This window comes from Neopsephotus bourkii, unplaced genomic scaffold, assembly GCF_033783945.1.
Source record: "Neopsephotus bourkii isolate Nb327-2 ecotype Australia unplaced genomic scaffold, CSIRO-AGI_Nbou_v1 NB_1624, whole genome shotgun sequence".
Lineage (NCBI taxonomy): Eukaryota > Metazoa > Chordata > Aves > Psittaciformes > Psittacidae > Neopsephotus > Neopsephotus bourkii.
This window is the reverse complement of record NW_026902099.1, coordinates 10,847,501-10,867,479: the sequence shown is the minus strand read 5'-3', so window position 1 is coordinate 10,867,479 and position 19,979 is coordinate 10,847,501. Positions and strand designations below refer to the sequence as shown.

Here is a 19,979-nt window from a genome sequence, read left to right as displayed (position 1 = left end):
TGCTAATCTAATTTTAATTGATGGTACTAATCTTTCCATTATCATTTTCCAACCTCACTTTACTTTAGAATGTTTTGATCATTTTGTTTTCTGTTGTGGTCTTGCTGTCTCTGGTGTTTGGGGGTTTCTTACCTCTGGTAGATTGATTTGAAACTTGCACAGATTTACAAGCAGGGCTAAACAGTACCAGAAGCATCAAGAAAGCAGGGAGCGAGGCCATAGCTGAAAGGATGGGAGAGTGTCCTGCAACAGCATTTTTCACACTTTGGAGCAGTATCCTCTTGACCTTCAGTTTAACTTTGAGACAGTTACTCTAATCTAAGAACTGATTGCTCAGTCACTGTACTCGAGTGGTCACATCTTTAGGAATCAGGAGATTCATACAAGAAGGAATAGCTTAGGGTTGACTTCAGAGCTTCTTGTGCTTTGCTAGTTCCTTTATGTTTGGAAAAGCTGAAGAAACAAATTATTTGTGGGGTTCCTTGCATGTGAGGCCTTTTTGCAGAAAGAAAAGTGATTAGACACAAATTCTCTGAATACCTTCTTGGGCAGGAAAGTTCAGAGGCACTTAAAGCACCATTTATTCCAGGTTTGGCACACAAATAGCAGGAGCACCTCATGGCTGAATATGTTGTTTTCTCAGACTGCAAGACTGCTGTGTCTATCTTTCCATCAGGAACCTTATTTTAGTGCTTCTACTAAAGTTTTTAGTATATAAAGTTTTTAATATATAATGTGCAACTGAAAGTGTTTCATGATACCACACGTGAGAAGAGGGTTCCTTAGGCAAGTTCCACAGATGTGTGTGGTGACCTGCACTTCCTTGTAAAATGGGTCTAGAATAAGCTTTGTAAAGCTGCAGCTAGTAATGCATGCACTGAGTCCTTTAACTGAAACGTTGCCCATCTTTACATGTGATGCCAGCTCGAAATTCAGGCTTCAAAGTACATTATGTCCAGAGGAGCATGAGAGTAGGTGATACTGAGTAGGATCCTAATATCCTATGGTTTTGAGTGCGCACTCCAGGTGCTTTATGCATGGTGGCCAGGGTGAGGTGATAAGACAGGATAAAAACTTCACGTCTTCTATTTCATGTTCTCTCAACAGTGTGAGGCTCTCGAGAACCCTTTGTATTCAAAACCTTGAAATAGACTTTTCATCTATGATTTTACAAGTTCTGGATTATTTTTGTTTTGTTTCTGTTTGGGGGGGGTTTATTTACTTGTAAAGTTTAGAGGGTTTTTTTCCCTTGCTTGTCAAAATGGGCACTTTCTTGAATGTATTTAGGTCCTGTTTCCAGGCATTCAATCTTGTTAAACTTGAGAGAAAAATAAGAGAGAAGAATGTCAACATTCCTATCACAGGATCAGACTTCTCAGATCCAGCTAACGCTCTTTGACTGTGCTTTAGAAGCTGGAAATCAGCTTCTTTAGCAGCTGAAACCTGGCAGATTTAAACGAGATTTATAACATTATTTAGTTAGAGAGTAATTAAAGTTCTGTATCGGAATTATGAGTGATTTCATGTACCAGCAAATCTCTGCACAAAAGCTTGCAGGACATGACGATGGTATCTCCCTGTAGTTGCCATTCCTCTCTCTTTCACTCAATCTGATCTCCTTCTTTTCCTATACAATTATCTGCTGATTTTGGAACTAATAACGTTTCTTTACTTTCAGGATCTTGCCTTCTGTTTAGTCTGACTCTTACAGATAGGACATACAGAAATTTCTCTTTCAAGCAGACAAATTTTGTGTCTGCAATCAGCTGAGAAATATCCTGGTGACAGCTCTTTGTTTATATTCCATACATATGCCAAAAGCCATAAATACCTTTTCTCTGATCAGTGTTTTGCTGTACAGTACTGAATTATAAAAAACTATACAAGATACAAGACCTATAGGTATCAGTGTCTGTAAAGTGGACTATCAGTGATCAAGCCAACCAAATTTGAAAGGTAAGGTTGTTTCTTCCCTACTCTGTTGAAGTTGTTTATCCTGACATGTAGACAAACTCTAGAATCATAGAATAAACAAGAATTATAATACAGGGTTTCAACAGTTTACCTCCTCAGAAAATTTGTCAGTAAAAGTAATGTCATATTTGTTCACTGCATCCATAAGAGAAAAATTGAAGGTGTTGTTTAAACTAATCAGTGTTGCCTAGGTAATGGACAACTGTTTGTAATTTTATACTGAAAATCTTCTGAAGACCCAAGTTTGTTGCTGCCTTGGAAGCTTAGCAAGAGGAGTTTATCTCTGGCATTTCTTATTAGAACTTAAACAAAAACATCACCTAACTTGGTTTGTTCTGAGTAAAAAGGCACAATAAAAAAAAAAAGCGCCTTCCTACAAGGATTAATTTTAGTACCCTTTACTTCTCTGTGCACAGTTTATGTTTAGGTGCCATTTATAAATACCTTCTTATAATTTGTTAAATTTTATGACAATTTATACCATGCCTGATGACTGTAATTCATGCATTAAACATGCACACGTATTTTAACAATATTTGCATCTTATAATATGCTTTGTAACAACTTGTCATAGACTCATCGGTTAAACATTTATTTTACAAATGCATTTTGTAATATGCTGTGGTAATAAACTATGAAAAAAGGTGTCCCACCTTGTAATATTTTCAGATGGATGAATAATGCATAATGAATTCTACCTTCATTTAAAACATGACCTCTATTCTGATGAAATCTGATACATTGTCTGGATTTATGGTGATCACAGAGTTGCGTGAGGTGCTGTCAATCTACTTTCTGATTAATTCTCATAGTTGATAAATTTGAATTAATCTGTAAATATTTACAAAATAATGTGGTTTATTTTTTTCTATTATTTTCTTTTTATCCACCTGATTCATTCAAACCAAATGTACCAACCCTCATTATGCTGTGAGCTAATTTTCATTTAAATCATTTGTGAGAAATTCAATTCAGTTCTGAAATTGATTATCAAAATGGTGATTGTTCCCTTGCTGGCTGCCTAAGTTTGTCATATGTATGTCCAAAGAGGCCTTTGTTACTGTCACATCCAATCTTATGAGCCGTGTAAAGTTGAAGGGTATGTAATATTGGAAAAGTTTATACTGAGCTAGTACACACTAAAAACATACTTTTACAATTTATTATTTTTAATTGTAACTAATTTAATTAATTTAATTTCATTTTATATACTTTTTAAAATTCTGAAACTTAAAATTTTGCTTAAACAGCTTTTGCCAAAAAAGTCAACTCATTGACTGACTGACTTCCTGAAGCATCATGTTAATTTGTTCAATAGTTTTTTAATTTGAATGTTAGTATCTAAGATTCTCTGGCTGTTTTCTCTGTGTGCATGCACACGTGTAGATTGTAACATTTTCATTCATTTTATTCCACAAGAGTTTTCTTCAAAACGGAATGGAGAGAAGGGGATTTGAGGGTTGGTTTGTTGATTGGTTTAGGTAAGATACAGGGTATTGTAGGGACCTCCATGCAGCTACTCATAGAATGAAATGATGGAAGATTTCAGCAGTGTTCATTTGTTACCTTTGCACACCTAAATAAAAATCAAAGGAGATGACAGGTTTACTTTTGCTGTTCACCTGGAATATTAGGGCATTGCATCTATCTGATGTAGCCTGAATGTCTAAAGTCGTAATACAGAGCAATCTGGTTTTAAATCTGTTTAACATAAATACAAATAACTACATCAGGTGCATACTGAGGGGAAGTCAAGCTCAGATAATTGGTCTCTCGGAAGGAGACTTTATTTCACCAGACAATAGATGGTTACCCTTTGTCTCTGACATTCACCTTTATAGTGCAGGCTCAAGAGCCTTTTGTCGCGTTCACAGCTAAGGCACTTTAGTCAACACATTGTTGTCAACACCTTGTCAATACACTTTTAAGAGATGGTGTATCCAATCTGATTTAGACATCTAATTAAGTTTTAATGAATTCTGCCACAGAAATACCTCTTTTTCTTCTTTGATTATACAGGTAGCCTCAGATGACTAGCTCAGATATAGGTGTCTATAGTGTAAAATTTTGCATTTGGTAGAGCAATATCCCCCATTCCCACTTCTGTTTTTCTTTCCTTTAAAAAAAAAAAAAAATTCTAGATATATTACTGATTATTAAATTATCTGGCGTATTGTTGACAGGGATTTACGTCTTTATGCACTGAGCATATTAGACTACATTCTACATAGTCAAATGCACTCTGTTTAGACTGCATAAATTCCATTGTGGAAGTCTGCTCATGGAAGGAATAATTAAGTACATTTCAGTTTGCTATTTTTTGGTTAGTGTTTCTTATTAGGTGAAGGCAAGCAGCTAGTTCCTACTGGGATATGGTGTTCTAGTGATGTAGCATCTGTCCTACAGCATTAAGACTAGGAAATACTCATTCTCTGACAGTTTACAAGCATTCATGAAGCTTCAGACTAGTCATCTAAATACCAGAGTGGGTTTTGTAGAGGTAATTTAGCCTTCTATCACAAACACTTTAACCGTCACTTTTCCCATTCTTTTAAGATGCTCTCGTAACTTGAACAACATTTGCTTCTTTTTCAATTAGAAATCTAAAATACAGCAGGCATTTTTTTTTGTAGGAAATAGAAAATCTGTTTTCTCCCCAGTGGTCATTTTTGTTAGGATCACGTTGTCTTCTTTAATTATCTTTTGAATGATGAGTTTGACTGCCTTGTTTCAAAGGAGTATGATAACTTCTAGAGTTAATTTTATAAAAATGCTTCTAACATATAACAGTTTCACTGGATTTTTTAGTTGTAATTGTGCACAGTATTTCTTTGAATGCATCAAAATAATGCAGTATCCTGCTAGTTTCTTAGTTCTCATCAGTTATATTCTCATGTATTACAAGTTACATTGTGGTTACACAAAAAATGCAGGAGACATTATGTGATGGGGTTTGTTGTGGATTTTTTGAGTTTGCTCATAAAGCACAGGGTTTCCACCTTTCACTGTATTTCTTGCAACTTGTCATTCCTTCACATATATCAAATATATGTGATATGTGTGCATTTGTTGTTACTTGGCCAGCTTCAGGATTTCTGTAGTTCAGATTTATTGCATTCCTTGTGTTGGAGATGTTTTCCTTTGTTTCAGATATAAAAAAGCCTGTAAGGCACATTCTAGAAATTTGTTTTTGCGCTTTGCATATGTCTGTTTATACATGCACATACACAAGTGTATATGTACATAGGTGGATATCATATGCAATCCTAGTACAGGTAATAAGCCACAGAGTCGTTTATCATGCACTTTTCTCAACCAAACGTTACTAGTCTCTTTGCTTCTGTCATTCCAAATCTCTGCTGTTAACACTAACAGTGATTTCCCAAGGTATTATTTTCTGTTGTCTCGTTTTTTTATATTTTCCATGTCAGTTTTTTTCCCAAAAGCACAGTGACTCATGGGCCAGAAGAGAGAATGTTTGATGCAGAATTAGTAACAGATTCAGTATCTTGCCACTTACTGAAGCAAATAGTAGGGTTGTTGTATCCCATGTTAAGAGGAGATTGTAGCTGCCTAGTAGATCACACACTTTTTTTAAGCCCTGGGAGGTTAAGATGTGCAATAGATTTTCAAACTACAGTATTCATGTGCATACAAACATAATTTTAAAGTCATTTTGATACTTCTAAGATGTAAAAGGTTTCAGACTCCCTCAGAGATACATAATTAAAGCATAATTAAAGAATTACCTTTATAGAAAGGAAAAAAAAAGAAAGCTTTGTGATGCTTTTTAATACATTTTTGAAGATTTTAAAGCTAGCTTTTCTTTTATATAATTCACAGTTCCTACATACATGATGATGTGATGTTGTATAACGGTTTTATTCTGGTTTTGTTTAGGAGAATCTGTATAAATCCCATATGGTTTCACCATTTGTGAAAAACGTGGCAACTCCAAACTCATGCCAATGAAAACATCATCCTATCATATCATGTACTGTATATAACATACATACACACTTACAATGAGGTAGGGGATAATACTGAAGATCTCTTCCATCCAGGCTTGAAAAATGACCAAAAACTAGAAGTCACTTTTCGTGCCTTGGGAAAAATAGATCAAGAAATGAAGACTCCAGTCAATACCTATAACCTTAAAATGTATTTTAATGTGCTGCAGCTTCAGTTACCCTCAGCTGAAGCTTCTCTATTTTAGCTTACAGGGTCTTGTGACCTCAGCCCATAGCAGAGTTTCAACAGTAATAGCGACAGCCATCTTGGATAAATGTAAGTGAATTTTTTCCTCATTTCTATAGTTTCTGTCCCTCACATTCATTTTTCAAGTTTTGTTTTTCACTCAGGATGTAAACGGAATTCCTGACAACACTTCTGCTGTGTGCTAAGTAGCATGATTGACACGAAGTAGCAGTAAAGCAACTAAGTGGGACTTCTTGCCTTTTTAAATGTCACGGTATCAGACATATCCTGTGCTTTTGAGATAGCAATACAATGGCCATGCAACCTTTATTTTACCTGCAGCTACCCTGATGATACTTTTCATTATAAGCCGTGATTAATCCGCAAAGAGAGAACCAGTACAAAAAGACTTTGGACGTATAATCTTGTTTTAGCTAAAGCTGAGGATGAAATCCAGGAGAATTCAGAAAATATTTTTTCTGAGAAAAAGTTTGCCTTCCTCAATCAGCTTTACCATTTCACTTCTGCTTCAGGTCAGATAATGGCACTCCATTCCCAAACTTCTCTGCATTCACTATTATATAAATCTGGGGCTGGGAAGGTGTAGACTTCACATGTGCTGCCTGTGTAACTTCCAGAAGTAGGAGATAAGGAATGAAGGATGTCTTCTTACTATTCGTTTCTAAGGAATACCAAATGCAGCAGATGCTATTAAAGTCAATATTTTTTCAGCAGTTGTCATGTTATTTTAAAGGTGGCTACTCTATGATCCTAATACAAACAGAAGAAAATAGAAATAGGGTTATTCATCCATAAAATCCTATTCTGTATGCTGATAGCCTTAGAAAGCTGGTATTTAGCAGTAACGTACAAAAGATAACTAGACTTAGGCCTTGTTCAGTATTTAGTCCTGAATTGGCCTTTGTCTGAATTCACCGTTTGTGAGCAATGCAGCATCCTTAGTCTGTTAAATCACCTTGCCACCCCTCCATCTTCTATCTGTTCATATACATGCAGACATACCTAAAATTCCAAGTTTTTGTTTATATGTGCAGGCCAGAGTTGCATTGTAGCCCTGTAGCTACATTAGCACCTTTTTTAATTACCTCAGCCAGCTAAACACATGGATGTTCAAATGCAGCCTGTTCTCTACATGTGGTTTCATTGGATGTATCTCTCATGAGCTATATGAAATGAAAGGCAGCACATAAGCAGCAGTTAAGGCTAAACATAGCAGAAGTGAAACTGCCTCATTCCATCTGTCTTACAAATCTGTCGTTCAAACATAAGGGGCAGTCTTGGTATTTTACCTGCAGACCTATAGTCAGCTCAAAAAATCATTAGAATTCAGATCTTCTTGTAACTATATGGTTATATTAATATTTCCACAATGGGTATGAGACCAAATCATATACATCAAGCATCTAGAATCTGTGAGTAGAAGAACGTGTGTTGAAACTAGTTTGGTATTATCTTGAGTCCTGTGTGGCTTGAACTTTGGTATGCCACGTAGGTGGGAGGTGGGCATTGTTATTAGCTACACACAGAAATAAGGTAGTAAAAGAAATTGCATGCCCAGAGTCTATTATTTTGGACTAAAACTGTATGCATGAAAGAAAGGTGTAAGAAATGTTAGGTTGGCTACCAGTTACTGAGCAAGAATGTACTGAATCATGAAGAATGATAACCCTAAACTTTCTCTGAAGAAGCAGGTTTAGATGAAAACCCATGTAAACCCTGAGGACTAGTATCCTCAAGGCTAAAGTAATTTTATAATAATTTCCATAAATATTCATTTGATTTCAAAAAAAGAGAAGGTGTTTGTAGTCTGTTGTTGCAAGTTTGAGTTAATGAAAGACCTTTGAAATCACTGTCAGTGGGAAGTATGTACAGATTTTGAGTGTGTGTGAGTATAAAATAAAAAAAACAGTTTATGAGGAATTTCATGAGATCAGCACTATAATGATAGCAGCTTGAAAACCAGATGTATGTATATGCTTATCAAATACCAGTGATTATGTTGGAGCCTTGTATGCCAACAGAAATTCATTGCCATGACAAGTTCAGTCCTGTATTTGTTATCTTTTGACACTGTAGTTTACGTGACATCTCTGTCCCATTAAGTGGATGTGATCCTTACATACAAGAATGATCACCTGCTTTGATAACTGTCTCAGTCCTGTAACAACATCAAGATTATTGAATTAATAGAATGATAATGTGATTCTATACATCTTGTTGCAACAATATTCCCTTGATAATGGATAGTTAAAGTGTGGTTTATTTCCTGTTATTTTTATTTATGTAGCTCTTGTAGTTACCTTTGAACAGAGGAGACAAAGATTAAGAGGATGTGTTTATACATAAATATGTCAAACTTTGAGGGCTTTTTACTAGAACATGTAGCATGTTTAATATTTGGTGTGTATGTAAATAATATGGAAAATATGCATATATTAATACATATGTCAAAGTGCAATGTTGGGGCTTACGTATATAATTATTTAACACTTCAGTATGTTACATAAGAATTTTAAAATACACTAGAAAGGAATTAGTGAAAATGTTATAAAAAGTGTGGTAAAGCATGCTCAGAGGTTGTACAGCGAGAAAAGCTTGCTATAAAATGGTTCGAGATATTAAAAAGCCAGATGTTCACAAAACCAGCCTGCTAATCCATTTGGCCAAAGAGATATAATTACATACTTTATATGTGATATACAAGCAATTTCATTTTCTTTTTAACGTTAAGCTATCATGTTTCAAAAAGTCTAGCCTAGTGCGAGAGGCATTTGTGCGCCATAGTAAAAAGTATAAACTACCTCCAAGGATTTTGTAGAGATGATGCAGTAGCAAAGGTACTGGTGTTGTTGCAGTCATAAATATCTAGTCTTGTTATTCTTATGGTTCTTCATAATTGTCTTTACATTCTCGATGTGTAAAAGGCAAAGAAATGTTAGACACTAAAGAGCTAAAGTCCATACCTACATTATATGTTGCTGCTAATGTAAATTTTATTCAGCCCAAAGACTCCTTCCTTTAAACATTCTATGCCCAATGAAGCGTAGATGGGTGGAGTGAGTTGAGGGTTGTGAGATGTTTTTTTGAAGATCTGTGCACCCAGAGCTCTCAGTGGGTTTTCAAACCCCACACATCATGCCATCACCTATGAAATAATAGAAAGATTAAAATGGTTGATTTATAAGCCCCTTTGCATCTTAAATTAGAAGATGCACTTTGGTTTTGTTCAAAATTCATTAATTGAAAAAGGATATCTTACATTTAGCAAAACTTTGAAGAATGTGGCTGTAGCCACCTTAATGAGCCTGCTGTTTGTAATAGTGGTGGGGTCATCACTGCTGACTAGAAACACAGAGATGCATATCTTCTTAGGCAGCCACTAAAGCTTTGCTCCTTCTCCAAGAAAAGGTAAATAGACAGTTTAAACCTCTTCAGCAGCTCTATAAACAAGAAGATGACAACAGTATGGCCTCTTTTCTATTACCCTTGTCCCATCTGGGTTCTCCTTCCATGTGTAAATCTAATTTCCTTATGTTTGTTACCACTGTTTGATATTTGTGGGTTTATATTCTTTATAGGGAAAACAAAGATATCCATCAGTAACAACTTAGTAATAATCCTTAACTTCTCTTTTTGAGTCGACCATTCTCCTTTTCTTCTCCTGAAATCTTTTTCCTAGTCGTTTTTATGACTGTAACTGAGTCTGAGTGTCCATAATTTAGAAAACTCTTCAAGTGAATTAAGCAGAGTTTTATTTACCAGTTTGGTAAAATGGTATTTTTAGCCTCTGTAGGGTTTGCCACAGTTGGGAATCAGAACTATCCCACTGGAAAGAATCAAAAATGTTCTGAAAACTGTGAAATGTTTTAGCAGTTGCAATACAATTGATCCAGCATTGAATATTTCATTAGAGCTTCATTAAGTATTCAATTTACAACATTTTTAATTATTACTTTTCAATACTAAAGTGTTCTGAAATTTGCTGTATTAACTTCCTATCAAAAAAGATTTTGAGGATGCTGAAACATTCCTACATTTTCAAAACAACATTCTTAATACCAGTTTGTCAGAGGTGCATAATGTCAGGTTCATCTAAAAGCATAACTTTCACTTTGAAATTCCCTCACTAATATTTTTATAGATACATCCTGAAAAAAAAAAAAAGGAAAGCACAATATTTTTAACTCTTCAGAATTGCTTGTGAATCAGAGAAGTTCCTTTCCATGCTGCTGATTGTTGTTGGGTTTTTTTTTAATATTTCAGAACTGGATTTGTTTTCTCCATCTTTAGGCAAGAAGGAAACACTGCCGTAGCATCTGCAGACTTTAGCTGTATTTTTAGTCTTGGTTTATCAAACCCTGTAGTTTTGAACTTTCCTACACTTCCAGGTGGAAAATTATTTTTCAGTTATTAATTTTAATTTAAAGGTAAGTCTCAGGGTCTTCTTAGAGATTTGAAGAGCTGCAGAAGCTCTAGTGAAACAGGTGGTACATGATCTTTTGCTTAGGAGTGCTGTGACCGCTGCATGTACATGAGTTGTAATACAGCCTTCAGTCAAAAGGATAATATTCTAGGTCATATGGTATTTAATCAGTACTTCTGGACTTTGGTAACCCCAGGTCTCGCAACAACCTTCATTCCCTAGGTCAGTTCTAGGGACATGTGTTGCTGCTGTCAAACCTGCGGGCAAAGCTGATGTTGCGTTCGGATCAGTACTGATTCCAGAGCTGGGTCAGATATTTAGGTACAAGGGTGCATTTTCTTATGTTTGGGAGGTACAGCGAGGCATAAAAAAGCAATGAAGTTTTCACAGAATCACACAGAACCATTAGGGTTGGAAGGGACCTCTGGGGATCATCTAATCCATCCCCCAAGTTTTAATTAAATGTGGCAAGACTTCAACACAGTAGTGAAAAGTGTATGTTTCTACTATTCCATTACAAAATACTGATTGTGACAGTTAATGGCATTAATTTTTTCGTCATTGATTGTATCTTGGCAAAATATTTTCAGATTTTTATTCTTGGAAGTACATGTCTACAAATAATAACTGGCTTTAATTGATGAAAAGGAGGTTTGCGTTAAATGTCCGATAACTTTTAGAAAATAAGCAAAATAGGAGAGTGCTGGAATAGGCTGCTGGTAGTGTTATGGAACACCTAGTGTTGTAGGACACCTTGTTTAAAGTCTGTAAATACATTTAGGACAAACATCTGTCAGAAACAAAACGTTTTATTCATCTTTTGAAGCAAGGGATGGGGTAGCTCACTTGCCGAGTGTGGCTTCTTTCTGCTCAGTGATTTGCATACGATTTTTTAAAAAGAAATACTTTAATTTAGATTATTTCTTTTAATGAAATGAGTTCAGATTAGTTTGCTAATAGGTAGCTACTGCAGTTACGCCTGTGTGTGTATTTAGTGAACCTTGGTTTGTGAGGGCTTTTTTTTTTAATGAGTAATCCAAATAGCGTGACAAAGCTACATCTCCTACCCTCAGGTAGGGTAGGTACCCTGAATTCTATTAAGGTATTCTCTGGGTATTTTCTAAAACTATATAAAAGGAGAGGCAATTAGAAGTTTGTACAGAAAATACTTTTTAACAGAAGTCTATGGCTCAAAACTTGCGGAATGTTCTGTGCTTTCAGATTTACTCTATGATGTAAGTAATACTGAATTTACATAGGATCAGAGCTTTGTGACTATTGATATTGTGTTGAGAGAGCCAATTAATCCACATTCTTGTGAATCTATAATTTTCAGTGCTTGGAGAGCTTTGGAAAATACTGCTTTACTAAATGCTAGACACTTTTATGAAAAGAAATTTTGAGCAACAGATTTTTAAAAATAGAGACTTAAGTGCTTGTTACTTTCAAAACTAACAGAGAAGATGTTTCCATCCCCTTCTCCATCTTAGGTTGCTCTCTGAACTGTAGGGAGCAAGGGAGTCGAATTCCTCCCCTGGAGCCTGTGAGCAGGGACAAGAGCCAGCAATGGGGCAGCTCCAGCAGCTGAGGAGCTGTTGGCACTCAGTAGCTCAGTGTTGAGAGCAAAGGCCGAGTTCCTGGAGTCTGCATGTTTAACCAGCACCACTGACAAGTGTGGCTCTTGAATGCAGGTTGCCACAGTGCTTTGAGCCCCTGTGCAAGTCTCATTCACTGTGGGTGGGGGACATCCACTATCTGAAGGGGGCCTAAAAGGATGTTGGAGAGGGACTCTTCATCAGGGACTGTGATAGGAGTAGTGATAGGACAAGGGGTAATGGGTTCAAACTTAAAAGGGAAAAGTTCTGGTTAGGTATAGGGAAGAACTTCACTGTGAGGGTGGTGAGGCACTGGAACAGGTTGCCAAAAGAAGTGGTAAATGCTCCATCTCTGGCAGTGTTCAAGGCCAGGTTGGACAAAGCCCTGGGTGACACGGCCTAGAGTCAAGTGTCCCTGCCCATGGCAGGGGAGTTGGAGCTAACTGATCTTAAGATCCTTTCCAAACCAAACCATTCTATGATTCTTTGTTTATATGACATGACCCTGGCCGTTGCAACCTTTAAATAAAATGCCTTAAGCCCCACTTCTATGTCTGTTTTACAAGGAGTCAATATTTTTAGTTTAAGAAGTGTCAAAATATTTTCTTTTTTTCTTAGCAGCTTATCAGAATCGCTTATTTTTAGCAATATGCATTTTCTATGGCTGTTGTTTCATATGGTGCTTGGCTTGAAGTGTGCTGCTTCTGTTTCCGACTGAAAGGAATCATGAATCCAAAATGGATATTGTCTCTTGGTAGGCCTGTTGAAAGCTCTTAATTTACCTACAAACTTAAAGAACTTAAAACATACACATTCCCTTTGGTAGCCATGGGAGTGCTATATATATCTGTTTTTTTCTGACAAGCAGCCTCCAGTATCTAGTAAATCACATTTCTGATTGCCCTGTCAAAAGATAAATGATACTTTTATTTTATAAATGTGTAGTGACATTTAACAAAAATATATTATTCAGGAAATATCACCAATATTTTAAGATACTTTAACGAAGGTATGTTCAAACTGTAATAAACTATTATCTGTGTACAAGACTGAAGAAAATAAGTTGCTAGGTGCTGCACCATTTTTTTTTATTCCTCTTGAGAACGACTTAGCTAAAATGAAGGTGCTCTGCCAGCTTTATTTAAAGACCCATGCTTAAAAATGACTAATTTTATAGCATGTATTTTCTGTTTATGTGTCTGTCAGTTTTAAACAGCCTTTTATATGCAAATGCGTGATGACAGTTCTATATTCTGTGTCATTTCTTCACTAGAGTTTTTCATGCTATTGGAATAATCCCTTAACAGATATTTATAGAGTTTTTACTGTTTTGACAAATCAGACATTGTTATTAAAATGATAAAAGAAAGTAATTTTAATACTTGGAAGTTCTAAACTTTTTTAAATTATGTATGTTTCCTAGCTCTATTTTAGTAAACCTCTTACAGAAATTGGGTCTTTTTAGTTCCATTTTTTGTGGTAAGAAAAATCTGTTCTTGGAACTTGTTTCTAAACAGGTGTATCACTGAAGATCCATCTTTATTGCTCCTTCAGTTATTTCATTACATGCGCCTGTACAAAGTTGTGTGTTTCATTAAGTTAATTCATGAATATTATATGCTCTACCAGTACTAAATTTGGCTCCCCTTAGAGACAGGTCGTTTTGCCATAATTGTCAATATAAACAAGCTCAGGCGTATTGCCTGCAGTATTTGTAGTTTTGGAAAAACTGCTGCCTTACATTGAGTAATAACAACATGATGAGCTGAGAAGCTTTCAGCTGTACTGTCCATTGCAGTGCATGCATAAGTGGCTGAAGAGTGCACTCTGTGCTTTCTAACGAAAACTGTAAATTTGCCTCATCTCTAGGTGACACTTTGTATTTTCATAGTAAGCTTGGGCATTAATTTAGACTAAAACCAGAGACTGTGAAAACAGAATTCAGTATTTATACAGTCTTGAACAAAAAAAAGTCATTGGCAGGTGACATAGAAAGATACTGAAAGGACAGAGACACTCACCTGTGTCTAATGAAGGAGGTGACATTTCAGTAAATGGAAGGTACTTAAATATATACTGTGTGCTGGCAGTCTCCCAAGACTGCTGATGGAAGTGTGTTTGGGGAAAGGAACACTGTATTGAAGAAACCACTGCTTTGATCCGTACCATAAGAGCGGGAACAGGGACTGGCAACAAGCCCGGTGGGAGTCACCAAGCTAGCAGAAATGTTCAAAGGATACCAGCTGCTGAAGCCATGGATAGTTTTCAGATCTCTTCCTGAGAGATGTGGAACTATACTTACCCCCGATCGTTTGCAAGATTTCTGTATTCCTTTCAGGATATCTGTGTGTTAGTGGAATTACTGGTGTGAACATTCTGTTGTTTGAGAGCAACATGTTGGGTACACAGGACATTTTTGCTGCCCCTGTCATCCGGGAACCCTGTGGCCTTTCAAATGAACTATGCAACTCAATTCCTCTTGCCTAATCTAAGCCGTTTGACTTTATATACCTCGTTAGAAGCAGTCAGTCTAACTTGTGTCTGTAGTAGAAAAGAGAGACACACATAAACAGTTCTGGTTTTACACAAACTGGATTAGTCTGTGGGTTTGCACATTGTCTTCTGTTGCCTATAGGAAGTGCCCAGGGCAAGTAGACTAATCAGTAAGGGGCTTAAAGTGATGTGGTACAAACTTGGCCTAAGAGTCACTGGTTTATGGTAAGATACTATGTAATTATTAAAGTTAATATTCTAATGAGGTCTTTGTCAGGCTCGGGGAGATAGTATCACATCATAGATTGCATCATGATGCGATACTGTTATATATATTCATCTGAGGTGAGAGCTGGTATGGGACAAAGAGGGAGCATGTGCTGTGACAAATTCCTCCCATGATACAGTTTACATTTCCCATTGAATCTCATTATACTTCTTCAGTTCTTCTGGTCTCCATAAATATTTTTCTCTATTAGATGACACAACATTTCCTTATTAAAGTTAACCAAATGAATGAGTTATTGTTCTGTTACTCACTTTCTGTGTTATTTATTTCTGAAAAGACTAAAAAGTACTCAAGCTAATAAGAGTATCTTCTCTTATACACTAAAAAGTATTCAAGCTAATAAGAGTATCTCCTCTTATAAAACTATCACGTGATGCTGTATAGTGTAAGAATGGCAGTAGAAAATTCAGTATGTACAGTGGAACAGGTCTGACTACAATCCTCAAACACTGCATTTGTAATACAGTTGGGTGTTTATATGAACAAACAGCAAGACAGGTAGCAAAACTAAATCAGGCACATGGAAATGTCTACTCTGTATGAGCATGTGTCTGTATTTTATATAGAACAGGAAAAATTGAAATCCTCTCATTCGTATGACACATCACAAACAAAGCAAGAGTTAGGCGCATGTACAATTGCAAACCCTATGCCAAGCAGGTGTTTCTGCAAACCCTACACTAAGTGTTGTACCTCGGGTCATTTATTTTCCTTTTAAAAATTCCTGTACAGGCTTTTTAAGTAGGACTGTTTCTTACAAAAGAAGTATGAAGTCCATGTAGTAACCCTTTAAGATCTATTAATGCATTTTTCTCATGACCAGGTGTCCTGGGTTTAGCAGCAGCAGTCATTTTTTCTCCTTCTTGGTAGCTGGTGCAGTGCTGTGTTTTGACTTTCGGGTTGGGAACAAAGCTGATTAAAATGATGTTTTGGTTTGGCCAAGGACTTTGTGAGTCTCATGCTCTGCCAGGGAGGAGGGGAAGCCGGGAGGAAGCAGAGACAGGACACCTGACCCAAACTGACCAAAGAGGTATTCCGTACCACAGCATGTCATGCCCAGGGGGAACTGGGAGGTACCCGGAAGGACAGGGGGTCGGCCGGGTCGGACTGGTGGTTCGGCGCGTGGTATTGTACTCCTTTCCTTTGCTATTTTCTCTTATCATTGTTGTCGTTGGTGGTAGCGGTGGTGGTTCGTATTGTACATTAGTTGCTAGACTGTTCTTATCTCAGCCCGTGGGATTTGCTTCGATTCTCCTCCCCATCCCTCTGGGAGCGGGGAATGGGGGGAGGGGGGGGGACGGACTAACATGGGCCTCGATTGCTTCCAGCCTGGCACCACTCACTGGGAGTAAGTGCACAAGCTGTCTTGGTTGGGGTTAAACCACGACACCAGGAAACCCCACTTTTCCATTATACACCCCAAACACACGTACAAAGTGCTGATAAGTTATTCTCAACTCCACAGCACTGTTTTTAAAAAAATGTAACTGATGAAAAGCTCTTTCAAAATTGGTATATAAAGTTCAGATTTACGTGAACAGGTAGAGAGACGTTGCCTCGCCTGGCAAGTGTTTCATTGCTGTAGTTCTGGCCTCCCTTGGCGGTGCTGGTCACTGCTTTCTTGCATTGTTTTAATCTGTGGCTGTTGCCAAAGCTGGACAGGGACACTGATGTTAATAGTCGGAAATGAGTCAGTGACTGCATTGCCTCCTTATTCTCTTTACAGCCAGCCTTCCCAAACTGTTTCACAGTAGACAAGATTCATTTTTCTTCATTCTGAAGAGCTAGAAAGCGGCTTGCTTCACCTTCTTCAGGTTCCAAAAAGCATGTGGATGGGCTGCAGACCTGCATTTCATGACTGGTGATATGGCTCCCTTTTATCACAAACAGATCAAAAACCCTAGAAGTGAATAGATAAGGGATTTGATTAAGCCATCAGACAGGATAGTAGGGGGATTAGACTCATTTTGTTCTTTCCATGAAAGCCTAAGAAGTGTCTGTGCCAGCTGCTCTGTGGCCAAACCATAGTCTTGTTAAATTTGACTGGGATCCATCCATTTTATACAGAGATAGGAACGACTATCACCAGTTCATACTCTTGGATTCCTGATGAATAAAGCTATAGAGTAGTTGTCAGTGTTGGCAGGGTAAAGAGAGAACTTCCCTATTAAAGGCTACTTTGGATGAGACCAAAAAGTGCTTGTTTTATCTCTATCTCAGTAATATCCCTAAGATATGATACTGATATGCTTCAGTGCTCACCTCTGCAACTGTAGTGTGTGCCTTCACTATGGCTGCCAAGATTCAAAGGAGAGGAAGTGGAATTTGGAATGGAAATCTTGGTTATGTTATGCAGGTCCTGGGCAAGATGGCAGTGATACCCAAATCATGGTTATCCAGGTCTATTTACCTTTCTATCTGTAACTGTCCTTTACTGGGGTTCTCATGTCTTAGGTGCAAGGCTTACAATGAAGAGTAGCTCTGTAACCTACGCCACAGTTTATGCCTAGAATATGTTTATGTGAGCTGAAGATAAAAAATTGTGGTTTGCCATTTGGACCATACAAAGTTATCTTTATTTTGCTTTTGCTGACATCTTCATGATGTTGATTGAGGAACAACAACGAAAATAGAGTGAATCTCAAGACTAGGAAAAATGCTTTTTTTAATACTCATTTTTAGTAAATATTTTCTTAATATCAAATTGATCCCGTGATTAGCCCCAGAACATATAAACAAGCTAACATGTAGATTTTAGGCATTATGTTACATTGTGGCCAGATTTCACATAGGCCTGAACAGCAGCTGATGAAAGCCCTGGCTCCTGTTATTGTCAATGATCCAGTTTTCCTAAGCATCATACAAGCAAAAATTGCACTGTGTCTTTTCCATAATGTTACGGTTTAAACCCAGGACACGTAACTTTAAGCCCAGGGAAATGATAAGGTCTCTGCTTCCTCCAGGGGAAGCTGCATTCTGCACAGTGCAGCCCTGTAATGTATCTTAACACTTGCAAAAGGGCAGCTGCAACAGTAACATTGAGCCCCACTCTTTATTTATATCAGTTTCCGCTGGGATTGTACTGTTGACTTCAATGGCCTTTACTGCACTGTGTTTACATGCATGTAAACAAGAGAAGAATTTGCCCAGAATGTATCACACTATATGCATGTAATCAGATTGTCAATATTGAACTTCTGTGCATCCAACAAAGTAGAGGTCAGAAAGGTTGCTGAGTCTTGAGGAGTGCAGGAGACTACAACACCAGAGTGCCACAGTGAATGACAAAACATCAGCCGACACAGACTTTAGTGTCTGGTGCTTATACATATATGCTTAAATGGAACTCTGGCTTGGAGTTGTCAGGCTTTGACAAATCATGCTACATGAATACTTACCATGCATGTTAAATAACCACATTCTCCATAATTATGAAATAAACCCTGATTCAGTCTCCATTTTTGGCACCAGGTGAAATGCTTCAGTTTTTTTCCTTGGCTAAATGGTGAAAAGAGAGGGGTACATTCATAGAATCATAGAATAGTTAGGGTTGGAAAGGACCTTAAGATCATCAAGTTCCAACCCCCCTGCCATGGGCAGGGACACCTCGCTCTAAACCATATCACCCAAGGCCTCGTCCAACCTGGCCTTGAACACTGCCAGAAAGTGGCAAGATTTCAAATCCAAGATTTCAAATATTCAAGACTTAGTTGGGCTGAATTACTTTCTGATTTAATTGTTTCTTGTTATTTACTGTTTGAAAACTTGTATTTGGGAAACTGTAGTTGCCTCCATTTTGAGTCTACAAGAAGAATCATTTCACATTCTTCTGCTTTAAGCTGGAAAAAGGCAATAGAATAGTGGTCCTGCTGAGCTAGGAAAGATATTTCTGTTGGCTAGGCTTTACTTCCCCTTAAAATAGAAACTCTTAGAGGGGATCAGTGCAATTATCCAATTCTTGAAGACCTACGAATACAGATGAGAGCTTTCAGCCTGTTGCACATTTTACGGGATAATGAAAATAATGCAAATACAGAAAATGTTAAGGGTGGTGGTAATTGAGTATCTTGGGATGGGGCTTGATTTGGGCATGTGGGGAGCAAGCATTTCAGCTGCTTTGGATGCATTCTGTTGGAAATGTAGAGTATCAAATCACTTTAAAATACAATGTGCTATTGCTGAGTTTGGGTTTTTTTTTTTTTACCAATATAAAACTAAGTCGGCCAAGGTCAGCAGTTCGGCTGAAATTTTCTAAGACTCTCTTCTGTGTATTGAGAATTGAAACACAGCAACAGTAAAATAATGCCATCATTTAGCACAGTTGACAAAATACTGATGTTCTCAAAAAGTTATGTCAGATTAATAAAAGATTTTAATTGATGCCTATTTACATATATGCTGAGAAGTGTCTGTAGGTAATCCATTTCTAGTTGGAAAGCATACAGTGTACCTCATATACTTCTACTTTAGTAATAATTTTGGTGGCTCTGAATGGCTCCACATGGGTAGCTCTCTGCCTCTTCATTTCTGTGCATTTCAGTTATATGCTGATGTTTTGTTTCGCAGCAGAAAGGAAATGAAGTATTCTCATCACCAGAAGTTACATGCCTACATGAGGAGGTTCCTCATGCGATTCATGGAGAGGAAGCTCTCACACAGCAACAGTTCAAAATTCAGAACAGAGCTCAATTTATTCTGTCTGAATTGCCATCTAAAGGAGCTTCTGTCTTTCTCTCTTAACAGTATAAATAGTCTAAAGACACTCCTCCTAAGTTAAACAGTTAAAGTTACAAGCTATGATTTGCCTGGCTGCAGGCAGTATGCGTACTTCCTGACACTGTTTTGTAAGAGGGAAAAAGTGCAGATGAATCTGGTTTTCTGATAAGCAAATAGTCCAATACTTCTGAAAAGCTAGTTTATAAACTGTACAGTCCTTAAGCTTTCTGTAAGGTCTCATAGTACAATATAACTGTAATTTTTCACAAGG

At 37.2% G+C, this 19,979-nt stretch overlaps 1 protein-coding gene across 9 annotated transcripts in view; it reads left to right on the top strand.

Moving 5' to 3' along the window:
* FOXP2 (forkhead box P2) overlaps positions 1 to 19,979 on the top strand; it is a 416,691-nt gene that overhangs the window by 323,356 nt on the left and 73,356 nt on the right. The window contains exon 3 of one of the 9 annotated variants that reach the window (XM_061373084.1): positions 6,191 to 6,261. The exons of the other annotated variants lie outside the window; for them this stretch is intronic. The gene's annotated coding sequence lies outside the window, so the exon portion shown is untranslated. The remainder of the gene's footprint in view (positions 1 to 6,190; positions 6,262 to 19,979) is intronic. 9 annotated transcript variants of the gene reach the window in all.